Consider the following 20,237-nt stretch of genomic DNA (forward strand, 5'->3'; position numbering starts at 1 on the left):
TAGGGGTTATAGGCCTTTTGTTCCAACAAAATTCCGAATACTTCTTTCTAAAGTCAATTTATGCTAATTTCTAAACCTTTTTGATTGTGTTACCTTTATCGGTAGTATATAAAATAACGATTTATACGACCACTTCTGGTTATATATAAATTACTTTTAATACCACTCTTTGCAACAACGTTTTGGTCCAGGGCCTTTATGAAGTCACATGCACAAGTCTTAGATTACATATTTTGCAATAATTCTGGCTAACAAATACATAAGTAACGTTACATGGAATCACAGAAGTGAAGTTCCACAAGAAAAGTAAAGAAATTAATAAAGGGAGGTAATAAATAAATGATGTATATGAATCATTTATTTGAAAAACTATCTATTTAAGTAAGATTTGGATCTTCGTTAAATATAATAATCATAATATGAAAATGAAAATTTACAGGAAAAAAAATAAGATGAAGGTGACTTGTGTTACTGGTATAAATATACTACTCTATCTGTACAACGGAAAGGGTCGCAAGTTTTGTTCTATACGAGAGCTAAAATTGTGTAATTATTCTTTGATATTACAGAAATGAATAATGTTGTCGATATTTAACAACAATAGAAAGTTAGTACTGTGTGTTATTAACAACTAGAATATTTAACCTCTTAGTTAAAACTAACATCATCAGCATTTAATTACCACATTATATTTGAAATCTGAGTGGAAAAAACGCACATATTAACCATAGTGATATTATTTTGTTTAAACATACTACATTACATTACTCTTTCGGTAATCAACACAAAACTTATTACACAGTACGTACGTCTGGAACACAAACATCCATAAACAGTGTCTTATATTTTAGTTTTATACTTTGATACTTTTTTACAGATAAATATTTATGTGGTTAATGTTTGATACGCATAATTATAGTCAAACCTTTTAGAAATGTCACCCATAACAGTATGGCCAAAAACTAGCTGGCCTTTGAACCAAAAAACCAGTTGATCAGTATATGACTGTATATTGAAAGAGACAATTAAAAACATTATCAAAGATGACATAAAGGTAGACAAAGCAGAGGTGATTCAGTTCTAAAAGATCGAGCGTATCGGAAAGCACAACCCAGGAAAAACAAGGCCTATTCTTGTCAAGTTCGAGGATTATAATATCAAAGAGGAAGTCAGGAAGTCTTGTGGAAATTTGAAAGGAAAAAAAATCGGTGTTAGCCAGCAGTTTCCTAAAGATATCCAGGAGAGATGCAAACAACGCGTTCCGGAACTTAAAAAGGCAAGAAAAGCAAGAAAAGTGGGCAAAACAGCATATTTGAAATATGACAGACTGGTAATAGTTGATAAGATCAAAGAGGTACCCGAGGGAGCAGTCGGTAGTGCGTAGGAGAGACACGAGAGTGTTTTGAAAGTACTTTCTTGGAATGTAGAAGGTTTGACTGCTAATAAACAATCGTCAGAGAACTTTTCGAGCTTTACTTCAAATTATGATATTATATGTTTATCTGAAACATGGACAACTGCAAATCAAGCATTGAACTTGAAGGTTATGTAACATTCCATTCATATAGAAAATTTCAAAATAGACCAGCGAAGCGAGCAAGTGGTGGTCTAATTGTTTTTGTGAAAGAGTCGATTATACAAAAAGGAGTGACTTTAGTTTGGGGATTTAATCCTTGACCTATGTATAGCTACAAATATCTGTCTGGCCAACAGTCGATCAAGGTCAAGTGACGATAATGGTCGGTTCACGTGCATGACGCATAACGGTGAAAGTTTGATTGATCTCGTAATTACCCGTTATTCGAACTTTAAACATATTGTGGATTTTAAAGTGCATAATTACACAGAATATTCCAATCACGCCCCCGTTACATTTGGATTAAAGGTGTTTAACTGTGACGACAATACGAATCAATGCTCAAAGGTATATTACAATTGGAACAAGAAAAAATAACAGAACAGGTTCTGTTATTATGGACGATTTCTAAGAATAACCTTAAGATTTGCTATTTTTTTCTGGTAATTAAACAATAAATTCGCAATGCACTACAATATCACTGTATAAAGACACCGTGTATTTCCAATTAAATGAAAATAGTACATTGTATTTTGTGGTGAAATTTGATATATTCAGTATCTAATCAGTAATAACATGAGGATTCTACAAACAAACCAAGTTTGGTGTTATTCCGATTTGTAGTTTCTAAACTATGGATGTTAAAGTGAAAATATGTAAAAGCTATTGTGGAAATGAACTCCATCTACACATCACCATGGTTGCAGTCAAATAGGTTTACTGAAGTCTTTAATTTGTTTTGTTTCAGGAAATCTATTTAAGTGATAGCCTTTATTTATCTCTGGATAAGACTATAAATTTTACATTCCATTTGTTGTAACTTTTTTCCTGAGCAGGTATGTTTTTTCCAGTCTACAACTTTTTTTATAGTAAAATATTCTCCACCCATGTAGAAATGGAACGAAACGTGCAACTTTTCTGCAAAGCTTTCGCCAATATACACTACGCACACAGAATGCAAATACTTCGCAAACAATTTACAATTCGCAGCTGAAACACATCGCAAAGTAATAGCAAAGTATTTGCAACTTACATGCAAATAATATGCAAAGTATTTGCAAATACGTAACAAATAGCAAGAAATGAATTTCTAAGGTTCAAAGAAAAGGACTTTGTTTAATATCTGAAAAACAGAAGTGAAGTCACAAAACCATTTGCAGTTCAAATAACTATTAATATAAAAGTCAATCATTGGAGTGATCATACAGTAACAATAACTACAATCAAGTAATAATGTCAGTTTCAACAATTGCTTCAGCAAAAAGTGTTTTATAATAACTATCATTGATTAACATTACCTTTCCACATGCTGAAATATTCTCTGGTTCTTGGAAGTCTTATTGCTTAATAACTTGGTATTGCATTATCCTTATTCAACAAAGTTTATATCCAGAAAAAACAATTAGAATATAATGATCTGTTTAACACAAGTTTGCATCACCAAAATATTTCTACTAACTGATGTGTGAACATTTCCTCACAATATTTTCAAAATTCCTGCCATTTGAATATAGACCAATCAGAAAACAGAATGGTTAATTACTTCCTGTACCTACAGTCTAGCAGGAAAGCAAATTCATCTATGTTAACTATTTGCAAATGCTTTGCTCTTTCATTTGTGTACAAAGTGTTTATTTGTAATATCTTTGCTAACTAAATGAGCTAAGTGTTTGTTTGCAGATGCTTTGCTGTCTGCTAATTTAATAAAGTATTTGTTTGTAAAACCATTGCAGTCTGTAATTTATCTAAGTGTTTATTTGCAAACCCTTTGCTTCACTGTGATACGTTTTGCAGACTGTTTGCAGAAGTCTGATGCAAATACTTTGCAATTACTTGGAATATAGTTTCTGAGAAAACAAATATTTAAAATATATTCTGCAAATACATGACAAAGGGTTAAATGTGTATGGGCACTGGAACTTGAACCCAGACCTCTTCCTACATGATGTAAGAAGCATTCTTACATTAAACTATGGAGAGGAAAACTAAATCACATGTTGTAGAACTGGAAAATACAATATTTTGGCATATTTATCTGTAATTAGAATAAATTCATATACAATAATAATAATGACAAAGTGAAAATGTATGGTTACACCGTTTTTCCTTCAACCATTTATTTTAAACCAAGAGCTCCCAGAACACGAAATACCCCCCTTGATGCATTGACAGTACTTGAACAAGAACAGAAATTATTTGGTCACTGAGCACCGTTCTACTGTTATGGGTTAACGTGAACTTGACCTTTGACCTATTGACCTCAAAACCATAGGGGTCGTCTGCTAATCAGGATCAACCTCCCTATTTAATTTCATGATCTTAGGCCCAATCATTCTCGAGTTACCATCCGGAAATGGTTTAACTGTTCCGGATCACTGCGACCTTGACCTTGGTCATATGCTGGTCATGACCAGCCTCCCTATCAACTTTTGTGTTCCTTAGGCACAAGTGTTTTTCAAGTTATCGTCCAGAAATGGTATAACCGATCCGGGTCATTGTGACCTTGACCTTTGACCTTAAAAACAAAAGGAATCATTTGCTGGTCATGACCAACCTCGCTATCAACTTCCTTGATCCTAGGCCCAATCATTCTCGAGTTAACATCCGTAAACCATTTAACTGTTCCCGGTCACATGGACCTTGACCTTTGTCCTACTGACCTCACAATCAATATGGGGTCTTCTGCTGGTCTTGACAAACCTCCCTATCAACTTTCATGGTCCTAGGCCCAAATCTTCACGAGTTACTATCCGGAAAGCATTTAATGTTCTGGGACACTGTGACCTTGACCTTTGTCATACTGACCTCAAAATGAATATGGATCATCTGCTTGTCATGACCAACGTCCCTATCACCTTTCATGATCCTAGGCCCAAGTGTTCTAGAGTTATCATCCGGAAATGGATTAATCTACGGACAGACCGTCCGACCGACCAACACCTGCAAAACAATATACCCCACCTTCTTCCAAGGGGGCAAAACTGAGAATCTTGAAATTAATCCAGAAATATAAATTCTATATCTCTACAGTTACATAATATGTGCTGTATATTTGCACAGTTTGTCCCATATACATGTGTGCATTCAAATATTATCACTCAGTTAATATTAAATTTTAATGTTTCCTCATTTGAGCAATTATTCTAACTATTTTTCCTTAGGGGCCTCCGTGGCCGAGTGGTTAAGGTCGCTGACTTCAAATCACTTGCCCCTCATCGATGTGGGTTCGAGCCTCACTCGGGGCGTTGAATTCTTCATGTGAGGAAGCCATCCAGCTGGCTTACGGAAGGTCGGTGGTTCTACCCAGGTGCCCGCTCGTGATGAAATAATGCACGGAGGGGGTCTTCCTCCACCATTAAAGCTGGAAAGTCGCCATATGACCTATCATGTGTCGGTGCGACGTTAAATAAAAAAAAAAAAACAAAAAACAAATATTTTTCCTTAAGTAATAGAAGATTCTTATACATTCTAACAAGAGCTGTCACAGCAGACAGCGAACTCGACTATTTCGATGCTAGATAGTGACACTGGGTACAATTCTGAGGAAACTGGACCTGTCACTGGAGTGTTTACTAACTCCAATGGTGGATGAAGATATATCACAATAGCCTGAGTCTATGTCAAAAATATTAAGTAATAAGAGAGGTAAAGACAAAGTGTATCAAAACACTATATAAGTATATTCTAAGCAAAAAGGGACATAATTCATGAAATTTTGGTGCAAGAATTATGAATCTTGTGTCATATGATGTGGGTGATAATGTGTGGAACAACTTCTTCAAGTTTGAATCAAATCCATTTCATAATAACTGAGATATAGGACTTTAAATTCTAAGTATAAGGGGACATAATCCATGAAAAATTGGTGCCAGATTTATGCTCCTTGTATCATATGATGTGGGTGATGTTGAACAATTATTTAAGTTTGAATTAGATCCATTTAGTAATAACAGAGATAGAGTGAAAGTGCATCAAAACTTTAACCTGAAATTCTAAGTAAAAATGGGGAATAATTCATGAAAAAATGAAGCCAGAGTTATGCAACTTGTGTCATATTGTGTGGGTGATGATGTTGAACAATTATTTAAGTTTGAATCAAATCAATTCATTAATAACAGAGATAGACTGAAAGTGCATCAAAACTTAGCCTAAAATTCTATGTAAAAAGGGGGAATAATTCATGATTTTTTTTTGCCAGAGTTATGCAACTTGTGTCATATGATGTGGGTGATAATGCTGAACAATTATTTTAAGTCTGAATCAGATCCATTCAGAAATAACAGAGATAGAGTGAAAGTGCATAAAAACTTTAACCTGAAATTTTAAGTAAAGAGGGGGAATAATTCATGAAACATTTGTACCAGAGTTATGCACCTTGTGTCATGTGATGTGGGTGATGATGTTTAACAACTATTTTAAGTCTGATTCAAATCCATTCAGTAATAACAGAGATAGAGTGAAAGTGCATCAAAACTTTAACCTGAAAATCTGAGTGAAAAGGGGGATAAATCATAAAATATTAGTGCCAGAGTTAAGGCCCTTATGTCAGATGATGTGGTTGATGATGAGGAATAACTATTTCAAGTTTGAATCAAATCCATCAGGTAATTACAGAGATAAGTTGAAAAAAGAGAAAGTGTAAAAAAAACTTTAACCAAGGTGGGGACGCGGAAAGACGCCGACGCCAGGTCAAGTAGGATAGCTCTCCTTATACTTCGTATAGTCGAGCTAAAAATCACATTGCTTACAGTTAACAAAATGGAAGTGGCCAGAGGTCCAGCAAATTAACCTCCAGACAACCCTTACAGGACAGGCTAGAGGTCCAGTAATCAATATGAATACTTTGAACAGTATTTACAAAGAGCTAGAAGACTATATTTTATCTTTAAGAATGGGAAGGAAATTCATAAAATTGTTTTCATATTTTTTCGTTGTTTTTCCAGTTTTATGCTTGTTAAATATGAAATTCTAACAGCGATTTCCAGTATTTGTCATTATCTTTTACTCAAGCAGAAAACAAATACAAAAATTCATGAGCAAAATCCATGTCTTAAATACTAAAGCTAAAAATTTTTTTTTTATTTCAATTCATCAGTCCCGTGAAAAAAAAGAAAAACAATAAAAAGCTTCTGATTGGTGTACAAATTACTGTTATTTATTTATCAAATTTGTAATTCATATTTTTTCCGGGATTAAAGAAATATTTTTTTTTTTACTTCTAGTTCCTGCGACTTGCCATTTTTAAAACGGTGAGAAAAACACGAGAACTAATTTCGAAATCATCTACAATTTTTAGATAAAATATTTTCTGCTCTTTGTAATACAACTCTCAATATTTAGATTGATTACCGGACCTCTAGCCACTAAGAAAATACTTGATAACATAGGGGCATTTTTTGTATTCAGGTTGTGGGAGTAGTCAAAATAATTTGACGGTCATATTGTTTTATTTTAGCTATGTGCAATTTCTACATTGCCCAGAATTGGCATAAGAAAAATCTTAATATTTCCTAGAATCGTATCAAATTTGTTGGACTAGTTTTGTGAGGGGAATTAAACAATAAATCTTAATCTTAATCTAATTACGCAAGATGGAATTCGTAAAGCTTGTTTAAAGTTAAAACGAAATAAAAGTAGTGGCATAGACTGTATTATAAATGAATATTTTATTGAAACAATAGACATATTAAGTGATTCTCTAGAAATATTGTTCAATAATATTCTTGATAGTGAAAATTTTCCAAAGCAATGGACACAAGGTGTAATTGTACCATTATTAAAAAAGCCACCGGCAACTGATACAAATAATTATCGGGGTATTACATTAACGAGTTGCTTTGGTAAACTCTTCACAAGTGTACTAAATGAAAGGCTTAAGAATCGGGCTTATATAGAGAACGAGCGTTTAACTGATGCACAGTTTGGGTTTAGGTCTGGGCACAGTACGACTGATGCTATGTTCATTTTACAATCTCTTATTAATCTGTGCAATAGTAAAAACAAGCGTTTACATGCAGCATTTGTTGACTACCAAAAAGTATATGATACTATTTATAGAAATGGTCTATGGTATAAGCTCATTAGAGAAGGTATTGATGGCAAAATATTAAAATTATTGAGATCAATGTATGAAGATGTACAGTCATGTGTAAAGCATATGGATTCATTGTCAGATTTTTTCTCATGTGATATGGGTAATATCTTCGCTGATTTTGTTCTCATTTTTCATAATGATCTTGAAACGCATTTGCAAAGTAATATATTTTCTGAAGTTAATCTAGACCGTTATGGTATATACCTTATTTTATTTGCCAAAGATTTTATATTGTTTTAAGTGATACGCCTGAAGGTTTACAATCTTATCTAGATTTATTGTATGATTATTGTAGACTTTGGAAGCTAACGGTGAATATCAATAAAACCAAAATAGTTCTTTTCAATTAACTGTAAATGGAAATTGGAAGTATGCAGATGAAGATATTGAAATTGTTGATCAATTCAAATATCTAGACTTTGTTGTATCAAGTAATGGCTCATTCAAGCACGGTACTGAAACTTTGGCTGGCAAGGCTTTGAAAGTTATGAACTCTCTACAGATGTTAACTAGAGGCATGTAAATACCTGTTAATATTAGACTTAATCTATTTGATTCCTATTTTTTATCCATATTATGTTACTCATGTGAGATATGGGGTTTAACTTATGGAGATAAACTTGAAATACTACATAGAAACTTTCTTAAGAGACTGTTAAATATGAAAATGCTGCTGTATATGTTGAAACAGGCAGGTTTCCATTATATATACACTGGAAGATTCGTAGGGTGAAATATTGGTTGAAGATAGTAATGAGTGAGAATTGTATTATAAAAAATGTGTATAAGTCATTGTTAACTGACTGTGAAAATGGTAAAAAGTACTGGTTGTATAATGTTAAAATGTTGTTACATGAGTTAGGTTTTGCATATGTATGGTTATTTCCTGCATCTGTTAATGTCAATGTATTTCTGTATGTACTTAAAACAAGATGTGCATGTTGACAATTTCATCACTGAGTGCTGAATAAAAACGCACAGCAGTCCTAGTTTGACACTGTTAAGAGAGTTTGAAAATGGACTTGAGCTTTCAGTGTATCTCATTAAAGTTAATAATTTTAAACATAGAGAAATACTGTCAAAGATAAGAATGTCTTCGCACTGTTTGAACAATGAATATGAAAGGCATAGGAATATTGAGAGGCATAATAGACTGTGTCAGCTGTCATAAATGTGGCCTCTAGAGTGTGAACAAGCTTTTCCTTTGATTCAACCTGGTGACCTAGTTTTTGACTCCAGATTACCCAATATCGAACTCGTCCAAGATTATATTGAGGGTAACATTCTGACCAAATTTCATTAAGATTCGGCCAAAATTGTGATCTCTACAGTGTTAACAGTAAAATTGTTGACGGCGGAAGACGGACACAGGGCGATCACAAAAGCTGACACCTTGAGCACTTTGTGTTGGAGGCCAAGCCAAGGATGAAAGACGTAAAAATATCATGGAGAACAAAGACATACCTATGACCTCCTGATTGCAAGTCATGCACTCTACCTATAAATCATACCAGACAGACCAAACATCTTATATCCGTAAGTTTATCAAATGATAATAGAGATATTACAACAGTAGCTGGATCCAGGCTCTTGAATCAGCTCATCATCTGTTAGGCCCAGATCACACCAGATCATACAATGCACTCAAGCACCAAGTTTGGTCTGACCTGGCTATATATATCCACTAAAGCTAAGAACACCACAGAAGCACACAAGCACTAAGTGTGGTCTGACATATCTAAATACACTATAGCCAAATAAGTCTTACATTGAACTATTGTTATAATGACACTTTTTATTTACCTTATTTATCTTTTTTTTAAATTTTAGCCAGATACGACTTTTGTCTCTTCTGGAATGGAAAACTGTTTATTTACTAGGTCAAGAATATTCATGAAAGTAGTACCGGCACAGACAAATTCCACCTATTGCAATTGGTATCTTGATTTCTGCTGGCTTGTATTGATTTATGAAATAGTTCATAACCATATATATATATAAAACAAGACCTATCACTAATGGTGATGAATACCCCCCAGACAGCAGCTTGTTGTCAGAGGAACAAGGGTATTGAAAATATCTCCAAATTTCATTATTGTACCTAAAAAGAAAAAAGTAGGTCAAAATCAAGGTTACTGAAAGTCAATTTTGAGATGTGTGTTCAAAACTGTACAAGTGGTCCAAATTTTATGGCAATATGTTAAAAAAGAAGAAAGTATGTCAGTAGGGCATGGTCAAAGGACCATGTAATCACTAAGATTCTTATTTATTTATCTATTTATTTATTTATTTGGGAACAAGAGCTGTCATAGGGGACAGCATGCTTGACTATTTCGATGCTGGATGGTGAACTGGGCACATCTGAGGAAGCTGGAGCTGTCACTGGAGTGTTTAATGACTCAAATGTGGATGAAGGAATTGGTAAAAAAAAAGTCTCTGTCAAATGTATTTAATATTAACAGAAATAAGGTGTATCAAAACATTAAATTAGCATAAAAGGGAATAATTCATGGTAAAATTATGCAAAAGTAATGCACCATGTGTCATATCATATGACTATTAAAGTGGAACAACTATTTTAAGTTTGAGTCGAATCTATGTAATGATAACTGAGATAGAGCAAAAGTGCATCACAACTTGAACCTTAAATTCTAGTAAAAAGGGGGCGTAGCTCATAGCATTTTGGTGCCAGCAATATCAACCACGTGTCATATGGTGTGGGTGACAATGTGTAACAACTGTTTTAAGTTTGAATCGGATTCATTGAGTAACAACAGATATATGGTGAAACAGCATCAAAATCAAACTGAAATTATATGTAAAAAGGGGACTTAATTCACAAAATATTTGTGCCAGATTCATGGACCATGTGTCATATGATTGAGGACAATGTTGTGGAATACAATTTTTAGTTTGAATCAAATTCATTAAGTAATAACAAAGTTACAGTTAAAGAACACCAACATTAACCTGAAATTCTAAGTAAAAAGGGGTCATAATTCATGAAATATTGGTGCAAAAGTTATGGCCCTTATGCTACATGATGTGAATGATGATTTAGTACAGCTATTTTAAGTTTCAATCAAATCTGTTTGGTAACAAGTAATTGTAACAAAGTTGCGAACGTCCCCCGCCTAGGGACATTTTTCACAAAACATACTGCATGCCAATACAACATCTCCTAGGTAATAGGGCAACATACTAACAAATGTATATAAATCAAAACTATATATCATATAATTCATGAAGACATTCTGAAGTTTGAAAATGTCTGGAAATCTATAATTAGTGAATGCTTTCAAATGCTAATATCTGTATTTCACAGATTTAATGTGATTTTATTTTTAAATTGGTAAGGAAAAATAAATAAATATTTATAGTAACAACAAAGGGAAGTTAATCCTGAAAAAAAAAACACAAGAGGATCATGACGAAACTATATCGTTCACCTGTTAAACTTGGCCTTGGAATCATCAAGATAAACATTCTGACCAAGTTTCATGAAGATAGAGTAATAAATGTGGCCTCTACAGTGTTAACAAGCTTTTCCTTTGATTTGAGAGGTGACCTAGTTTTTGACCCCACATGACGCAGTTTTGAACTTGGCATGAGAATCATCAAGAACAAGAGCTGTCACTATGGTGACAAATGCCCCCGAAGCATGTCCAAGAATGCTACAGCTGTCTGCGCAAAATATGCCAGAATAGTTTAGGTATGATTCACTTTGTGACTTTGACCTGAGAGACCCTGGTCATAAGTGTGACACATCTTCCCAATATGGTTAGCATTTGTGTCATATAATTTTCAAATCCCTTGATAAATGTAAGAGTTAATTGGTCTTGGGCATGACACGTCATCTCATTATAGGGAACATTTACGCCAAGTAATTATATAATCCCTTCATCGATGGCAGAGTTATGGACCGGAAATGAAACAGACCATGTTAACATTTAACCTCTAAGTGTGACCTTGACCTTGGAGCTAGGGGTCTGGGTCTTGTGCATGACACGTCGTCTCATTATGGTGAACATCTAAGCCAAATAATTTCAAAATCCCTTTATGGATGACAGAGTTACAGCCCGGAAGAGAATTTACACTGACACACGCACAGACAGACCGAAGGACGGACAGTGCGATTTTAATATGCCTTCCTTCAGTGGCATAAAAACATTCTGACCAAGTTTCATGAAGATAGGATCATAAATATGGCCCATAGAGTGTTAACAAGCTTTTCCTTTGATTTGAGCGGATGGCCTAGTTTTTGACCCCACATGACCCTGTTTCAAATTCGGCCTAGAAATCATCAAGATTCTGACAAAGTTTCATGAAGATAGGGTCATAAATGTAAAATCAACAGTGTTAACAAGCTTTCCTTTTGATTTGACCGGGTTACCTAGTTTTTGACCCATATGACCGAGTTTCAAACTTGGATTAGGAATCATCAAGATAAACATTCTGAGCAAGTGTCATGAAGATAGGGTCATAAATGTGGCATCTAGGTTGTAAACAAGATTTTCCTTTGATTTGATCTGGTGACCTAGTTTTTGTCCCCACATGGCCCAGTTTCGAACTTGGCCTAGGAATCATCAAGATAAACATTCTGACAAAGTTTCATGAAGACTGGGTCATAAATGTGGCCTCAAGAGTGTAAACAAGCTTTATCTTTGATTTGACCGGGTGACATAGTTTTTGACTCCATATGACCCAGTTTCGAACTTGGCCTAGGAATCATTAAAGATAAACATTCTGACAAGTGTCATGTAAATATGGCCAAAAATGTGGCATCTAGGATGTTAAAAAGCTTTTCCTTTGATTTGACCTGGTGACCTAGTTTTTGACCCAACATGACCCCGTTTCGAACTTGGCCTAAAGATCATCAAGATTAACATTCTGTGCAAGTCTATATCAAAACAAAGCATAAATGAAACCTCTATATCGCTGAAAGCATTCAGGGGCAGTAACTCTAGAACCCATGATGGAATCTAGCCGGTTTTCAAAAGGAACCGAGATCTTATTGTGGCTTAAGTTGTGTGAAAGTGTGATTAAAATCGAATGTAAAATGCCACTTCTATCGTGTTCACAAGGTAAAAATTAACAAATTTTGGCTTTTTTAGGGGTCAATCTGTTGCCGTAACTCCGGAACCTATTACTGGATCTGAAGGATTCATCACAGAATCCAAGATATATTGTTGCTAAAGATATTTTGTAAGTTTGCATCAAATCAAACCATAAATGAAGTCACTATATTGCATAGTAAATTTTGGCCCTTTAAGGGGCCATTACTCTGAAACCCATGATAGGATCTGGCCAATTTTTGAAAGGAACCGAGATATTATGCCAATACAAGTTGTGTACAAGTTTGATTAAAATAGCAAATTTTGGCCCTTTAAGGGGCCATAACTCTTGAACCCACGATGGGATATGGCCAATTTTCGAAAGGAACTGTGATATTACTAGTATGCCAATACAAGTGTTGTGTGCAAGTCTGATTAAAATTGATTGCAAAATGTGGTCTCTATCGTGTTCACAAGAAATTGTGAATGGAAGCCGCACGGACGGACGACGGACAAAATGTGATCACAAAAGCTCACTCTGCCACTACATGACAGATGCGTTTAAAAGAGTAAGAAGTAATGAAGGTGTTTGTGAGGTTTCATGTTGGATCAAAACTGTTTGAACGGACAAGGCTAATTTCGCAGATTTGGAGTAATTCAAGGGCCATAATCCAAATGTGCATGGGGCGATTTGGGTGGTTATCGAACTTGTCCGAGACATTATGCCCAAAAACATTGTCACCAAGTTTGGTGAAGATCGGATGAAAACTGTTTGACTTAAGAGAGCGGACAAGGCTAAATTCGCAGTTTTTCGAGTAATTCAAGAGCCAAATCCAAGAGTGCCTGGGGCAATTTGGGTGGTTATCAAACATGGCCAAGATATAATACCCACAAACATTTTCAGCAAGTTTGGTGAAGATCAAATGAAAACTGTTCGACTTGGAGAGCGGACAAGGCTAAATTTGCAGTTTTTGGAGTAATTCAACGGCCACAATCCACGAGTGCCATGGGCGATTTGGGTGGTTATCGAACTTGTCCGAGATATTATGCCCACAAAAATTATCACCAAGTTTGGTGAAGATAGGAAGAAAACTGTTTGACTTAGAGAGCGGACATGCTTCTGGACCCCGACCGTCCACCCACCCGCCCGCCTGCCACGGGTGTTCACATAATACGCCCCGCTCTTTCAGAGAAGGGCGTATAAAAACACAAGAAACACCATTTTTTAGGGGTAAGTAGGGTTGTGAATGCGAAATTGGGGTGGGATAGGGTAAGAGATTAGTAATGTGGACATGGGTTAGAAAGTCAAAATCAAGAAACTGTTACATAAGAAACTGAAACTAAATAAAAAAGTTTTGGTGTGGGATGGGTTAGGGTTGTAATGTATGTTACACCACAGAGTTGGTATTATCATGGCAATGAAGTGTATACTAAAATTTTGTTCAGTTGAGATGTGTAGTTGCTATTGTGCTGACAATCACAAACAAGAGGGCCAAGATGGCCCTTGGTCGCTCACCTTAGTTACATATCATAACAATATAAACATGTTTGATCTAGTGATTTCATGGAGACAAATACTTCTGACCAATATTCATTTAAGATTACACCAAAACTGTGGCCTCTTGAGTGTAAACAGGCGTTATCTTTGATTTGACCTAGTGACCTAGTGACCTAGTTTTGACCCAACATGACCTAGATTTGTACTTGTCCAAGATTTCATAAAAACAAACATTCTGACAAAGATTTGGGAAGATTGGAGCAAAAAAGTGGCCTCTAGAGTGTATACAAGCTTTTCCTTGGCTTTGACCTAGTGACCCAGTTTTTGACCCAACATGACCCATATTTGAAATCATCCAAGACTTTATGATAACAACATTCTGACCAAGTTTTATGAGGATAGAATAAAAAATGTGCCCACTAGAGTATAAACATGGCAGTCTGAAAGACAGCTAAATCCCCCGCCACTGCTATGGATAGTGAAAGGGTAAACCTTTAGCTGTGACCTTGACCTTGAACTGACATGGCTTACTCATGAACTCTGCACAATGTCTTGATGAGGTGATCATTTGACCCAAGTTTTATAAAATTCCTTCAACGGGTTTAGGAGATACAGTGCGGACACAAAATGGAAGGCTTAAACCTCTGACCTTGAGTTGTGACCTTGACCTTGAGTCGGCATGGCTGACTCATGGGTTCTGCACATCGTCTTGATAAGGTGATCATTTGACCCAAGTTTCATGGTTATCCTTCAACGGGTTTAGGAGATACAGAGTGGACAAAAAATGGAAGGCTAAAACCTTTGACCTTCAGTTGTGACCTTGACCTTGAACCGACATGGCTGACTCATGGGTTCTGCACATCGTCTTGATAATGTGATCATTTGACCCAAGTTTCATGAAAATCCTTCAAGGGGGTTAGGAGTTATAGAGCGGACACAAAATGGAAGGCTCAAACCTTTCACCCTAAGTTGTGACATTGACCTTGAACTGGCATGGCTGACTCATAGGTTCTGCACAACGTCTTGATGAGGTAATCATTTAGCTCAAGTTTTATAAAATTCCCTTAAGGGATTTAGGAGAAACAGAGCGGACACAAAATAGAAGGCTCAAACCTTTGACCTTGAGTTGTGACCTTGACCTTGAGCTGACAAGGCTGACTCATGGGTTCTGCATATCGTTTTGATTAGTTATTCATTTGACCCAAGTTTCATGAAAATTCTTCAAGGGGTTTAGGAGATATGCAGCGGACACGAAAATGTTACGGACAGACGGACGGACGGACGGAGACCATTCCTATAACCCCCCACCATTTGTGGCGGGGGATTAACAAGCTTATTCTTTTATCTGACATGGTGACCTAGTTTTTGACCCGACGTGACCCAGATAAAAATTCATTCGAGATTTAATGCAGACAAACATTCTGACAAAGTATCATGCACATCAAATGAAAAAATGCAGCCTCTATTGCATACATGATGTTTTTATTTTATTTAAACAGGTGACCTAGTTTTTGACCCCTGATGACCTAGATTCAAAACTTGACTAAAGATCATCACGATAAACATTATTACCAAGTTTCATAAAGATAAGGTCATAAATATGGCCTCTTGAGTGTTAACAAACTTGACCTAGTTTTTGACTCCACATGATCCAGTTTCAAACTTTTCCTAGGAATCATCAAGACAAACATTCTGACCAAGTTTCATGAAGATAGGATCATAAATGTGGCCTTATGAGTGTAAACATAACTCCGGAACCTATGATTAGATCTGAGAGATTCATCATGGAATCCAAGATTTAATGTTGTTAAAGCTATTTTGCAAGTTTGTATCAACTCAAACTAAAGATGAAATCTATATGGATGCAAAAGCCAAAACAGCAACTCTGGAACCCATGATGGGTTCTGGCCAGCTTTCAAAAGGAACAAAGATATGCCAATACAAGTTATGTGCAAGTTTGTGACGGAGTGACCCCAAAAACAATAGGGATTATCTACTCTGCATGACCAATCATCCTATGAGGTTTCAACATTCTGGGTCAAGCGGTTCTCTAGTTATTGATCGGAAATGGTTTTCAATGTTCAGGCCCCTGTGACCTTGATCTTTGACGGAGTGACCCCAAAAACAATAGGGGTCGTCTACTCCAGCAGCCCTACAATCCTATGAAGTTTGAAGGTTCTTGATCAAATGGTTCTCCAGTTATTGATCGGAAATGAAGTGTGACGGACGGACGGAAGGACGGACAGGGCAAAAAGAATATGTCTCCCCCAGAGGGGGGAGGGGAGACATAAATAGCAAATTTTTAGCACCTATAAATAACTTTGCAACACCTGATGGGATCTGACCGTTTTTTTGAAAGAAACCGAGATATTATGCCAGTAAAGGTTTTGTGCAAGTTTGATTACAATCAATTGAACAAGAGAGCCATGATGGCCCTATATCGCTCACCTGTTATCATTGCACTTGAGGACAAGAAGGTCCTCAGAAAAAATATCTAAGTCCAAAGGACAGTAACAACAAAGGGAAGAAATTTAACCAAAAAGAAAAAAAAATATCTTACAAGCTATAGATATGTTAAAATACACATAAAAATGGAGGTACCATCCATGTTGTACCACAGAAAACTGGTCTCGTGTTTTCCCTTCGGCTAATAATAAAAAAGTTACTAAAAATAAACTATTTATAGTAACGTCAAAGGGAAGTAATTAATAAAAATAAATACTGTAAGTGGACAAAAGAAGGACCTGCCAAATAAATCTGTTGACATAAATGAAATTTCAGATCAGTATCTTCATTAGTTATGGAGATATAACAATTTTAATTTGAAATAAAGGGAGGTAATTTGACATAAAATCAGTCCATAAATATCTATAGTTTTCTCAGTCCAACTAATAACAATAATGAAATTTCAAATAAGTGCTGTAAGTACTTACTGATATAAATCCATTTTGATTACAATCAGGGGAGGTAATCAGATATAAAATAACTCTGGAACCTATGATTGGATCTGATTTGTCATGGAATCCAAGATTTATTGCTGTTGAAGATATTTTGGAAGTTTGCATCAAATAAAACCATAAATGAAGTCTCTATATGGCTGCAAAAGCCAAAATAGCCAATTTTGGCCCTTTCAGGGGCCATAACTCTGGAATCCATGAAGGAATCTGGCCAGTTGAAGAAAGGAAGCAAGATCTTGTGGTGATACAAGTTGTATGCAAGTTTGGTTTAAATCAAATCATAAATGAAGCTGCTATTGTGCAGACAAGGTCAAAATAGCTAATTTTGGCCCTTTCAGGGGCCATAACTCTGAAACCTATTATGGGATCTGGCCGGTTAAAGAAAGGGACCGCGATCTTATAGTGACACAATTGTTGTGCAAGTTTGATTAAATTCAAATCATAAATGAAGCTGTTATTGTGCAGACAAGGTCAAAATAGCTAATTCATTCTGGCCCTTTCAGGGGCCATAACTCTGGAACCCATAATGGAATCTGGCCAGTTCAAGAAAGGAACCGTGATCTTATGGTGATACAAGTTGTGTGCAAGTTTGGTTAAAATAAAATCATAAATGAAACCACTATCGTGCAGACAAGAAATTGTTGACGGACGGACGCACGGATGGACGGACAGACGACGGACGACGGGTGATCACAAAAGCTCCCCTTGTCACTATGTGACAGGTGAGCTAAAAATGTGGTCTCTCCAAAATAGCAACTTTTGGCCCTTTAAGGGGCAATAACTCTGGAATCCATGATGGGATCTGGCCAGTTTTCGAAAGGAAAAAAGATATTATGCCAAACTGAATACAAATTATGTGCGAGTTTGATTAAAAATACTGCAAAATGTGGTCTCTATCGTGTTCACAAGAAATTGTGAATGGACGGACGACGGACAAAATGCGATCACAGAAGCTCACCCTGACACTACGTGACAGGTGAGCTAAAAAGGAAAATTTGTTGTACAAAAAGGAAAATATAGTCAAGTATAAAAAGGAGAATAATTTCAGCAAAATGAAAGCAAAGGAGTGTGTGAAGTTATAATTAATTGTGACTGAGATACTACTGGCTGACAATCGTGAAAAGAATTTTGTACAAAAAGGGACATATTTTCATCATTTAATTCATTTTTTTTATCATTTGAGATATGGGTTTGCTGTAAATCGCTGACAAGAGCTTCACAAAGCTGAGCCATATATGCCAAAAGTTCTTGATCACAGAAGGCAGTAACATTAAAAGAAACAAATGGGGTCTGAGTTGAAATGTGATGGTGGGTGCAGGGCACAAGAAACTAAAAGTGATTCTATGTGTGGGATGGGGTGGTTTATTTGAGGGATAGGGGAAGTGATGTGGATTGTTGCATTCCTCAATTCATCTCATCACCAACCTACTTTCCAAGTTTTAAGACAATACCGTCAATAGTTCTGAAGTTGTGCTCCGGAAACAAAATACAAAGAACAAATTTGACATATGCACTGAATGACCTTGACCTTTAACCCAATGATGAAGTTCACGTCCTCTGCAAATCGTCTCGTCTCCCTCTACCTATATCCCACCACTAAAGTCAATACAATGAATAGTTATTAAGTTATACTCTGAACACTAATAATGACAGATATTTGGACCTCAGACATTCAATATGACAAATTTAACGTTTGAGCTCAACTTGTGTCCTTCAACTTTGACCTTCCGACTCTGCGCAAGTCTCACTGGCATCTACCTGTATGCCAAGTTTAGTCAATATCTTGAATGGTTATTTAGCTATGCTCCGGAGACAAAATATGAGGGACGGACAGACTAGCAGATGCACACGATGTGTATGTCTGTTTTTCCAAAGTGGGCGCATAAAAAGATGTTTAGACACCACGCTGACACCAGGATTATTGCATTAGCTCAAGTGACTTTTGTCCAGACTTAGCTAAAATCCTTAGCTAAAAAAGTTTTTTTACTATGATTTACAGTTCAAAGAAAAAAATAAGATTTCTGATGTATATTTAAAGATATTTGAATGGACATCTGAAAAAAATCAAGGATAAACAATAACCTTGTTCCAAGCACGCAATCCCCTCAAACCATACCCTACAGCAGTGTACATGTATGTATTGGTTTATATGAGTACTATAAAAATAGAGACACATAGACAAATGAAGTTGTAGTAGGATTGGTTATTAGGAGGAAATTAAATTCATAGGGAAATCTATGAGAAAAGCTTTAAATATCTTCCTACTCGTTAAGCAAACAAATCAACTCAAAATTCTCTTAACTACTTTGTTTCATATAAGGATAGTTTGACTTGCATTATCACTGACAATGTTTTTCTTTTAATTAAGAAATAATATATAACAAAAAATGTTTTAACACTATTTATGCACAATGGGTGGTTATACGTCGGGCGTAATAATTTCACGAGGGCACAGCCCTCATGAAATTATTTGTACGACGTATTACCGCCCGATTGTATAAATAGAGATTAAACACGGTTTTGCTATAAATTATTTTGATTCTAATATGGCCTTAATCTAAAACAGTAGATAAAATATTGTAGCGCTCTTTCTTGGTCGCAACAAAAACATGACATAATCGCATGTTAACATGACGTCATTTCAGTGTAAGTGTGTTTTAACAGAGTCAATCATATTAGAATTTCTCTTTAGATATAGGACACTATCATTTATGATGGCACTCTATGGGTGGAAACAGGAACTTTTTTTAATTTTCAAAATATCTTAATTAGTTTTGACTTTATAGCCACATTAAAATAATTCAGATGGTGATATTTTCCCAACAAAATTCCGACAAAACCTTATTAATTTGACTTTATTTTTTGAAACTTCCAGGATATCTGAGTTTGTAAAAAAATTTGAAATAGATACTTTTTCAACATAACATTAATTTAAAGGAAACTACATTTTTGGCTATAAAAATATTTCATTTCTAAGACATTTAAAAAATTCAATAAGATACTTCTTCTAGTACCCAAAAACAACGCATATCTTTTATCTGAATTATGGATTTGCTGG

This window comes from Mercenaria mercenaria, chromosome 16 (assembly GCF_021730395.1).
Source record: "Mercenaria mercenaria strain notata chromosome 16, MADL_Memer_1, whole genome shotgun sequence".
Classification (NCBI taxonomy): Eukaryota; Metazoa; Mollusca; class Bivalvia; order Venerida; family Veneridae; genus Mercenaria; species Mercenaria mercenaria.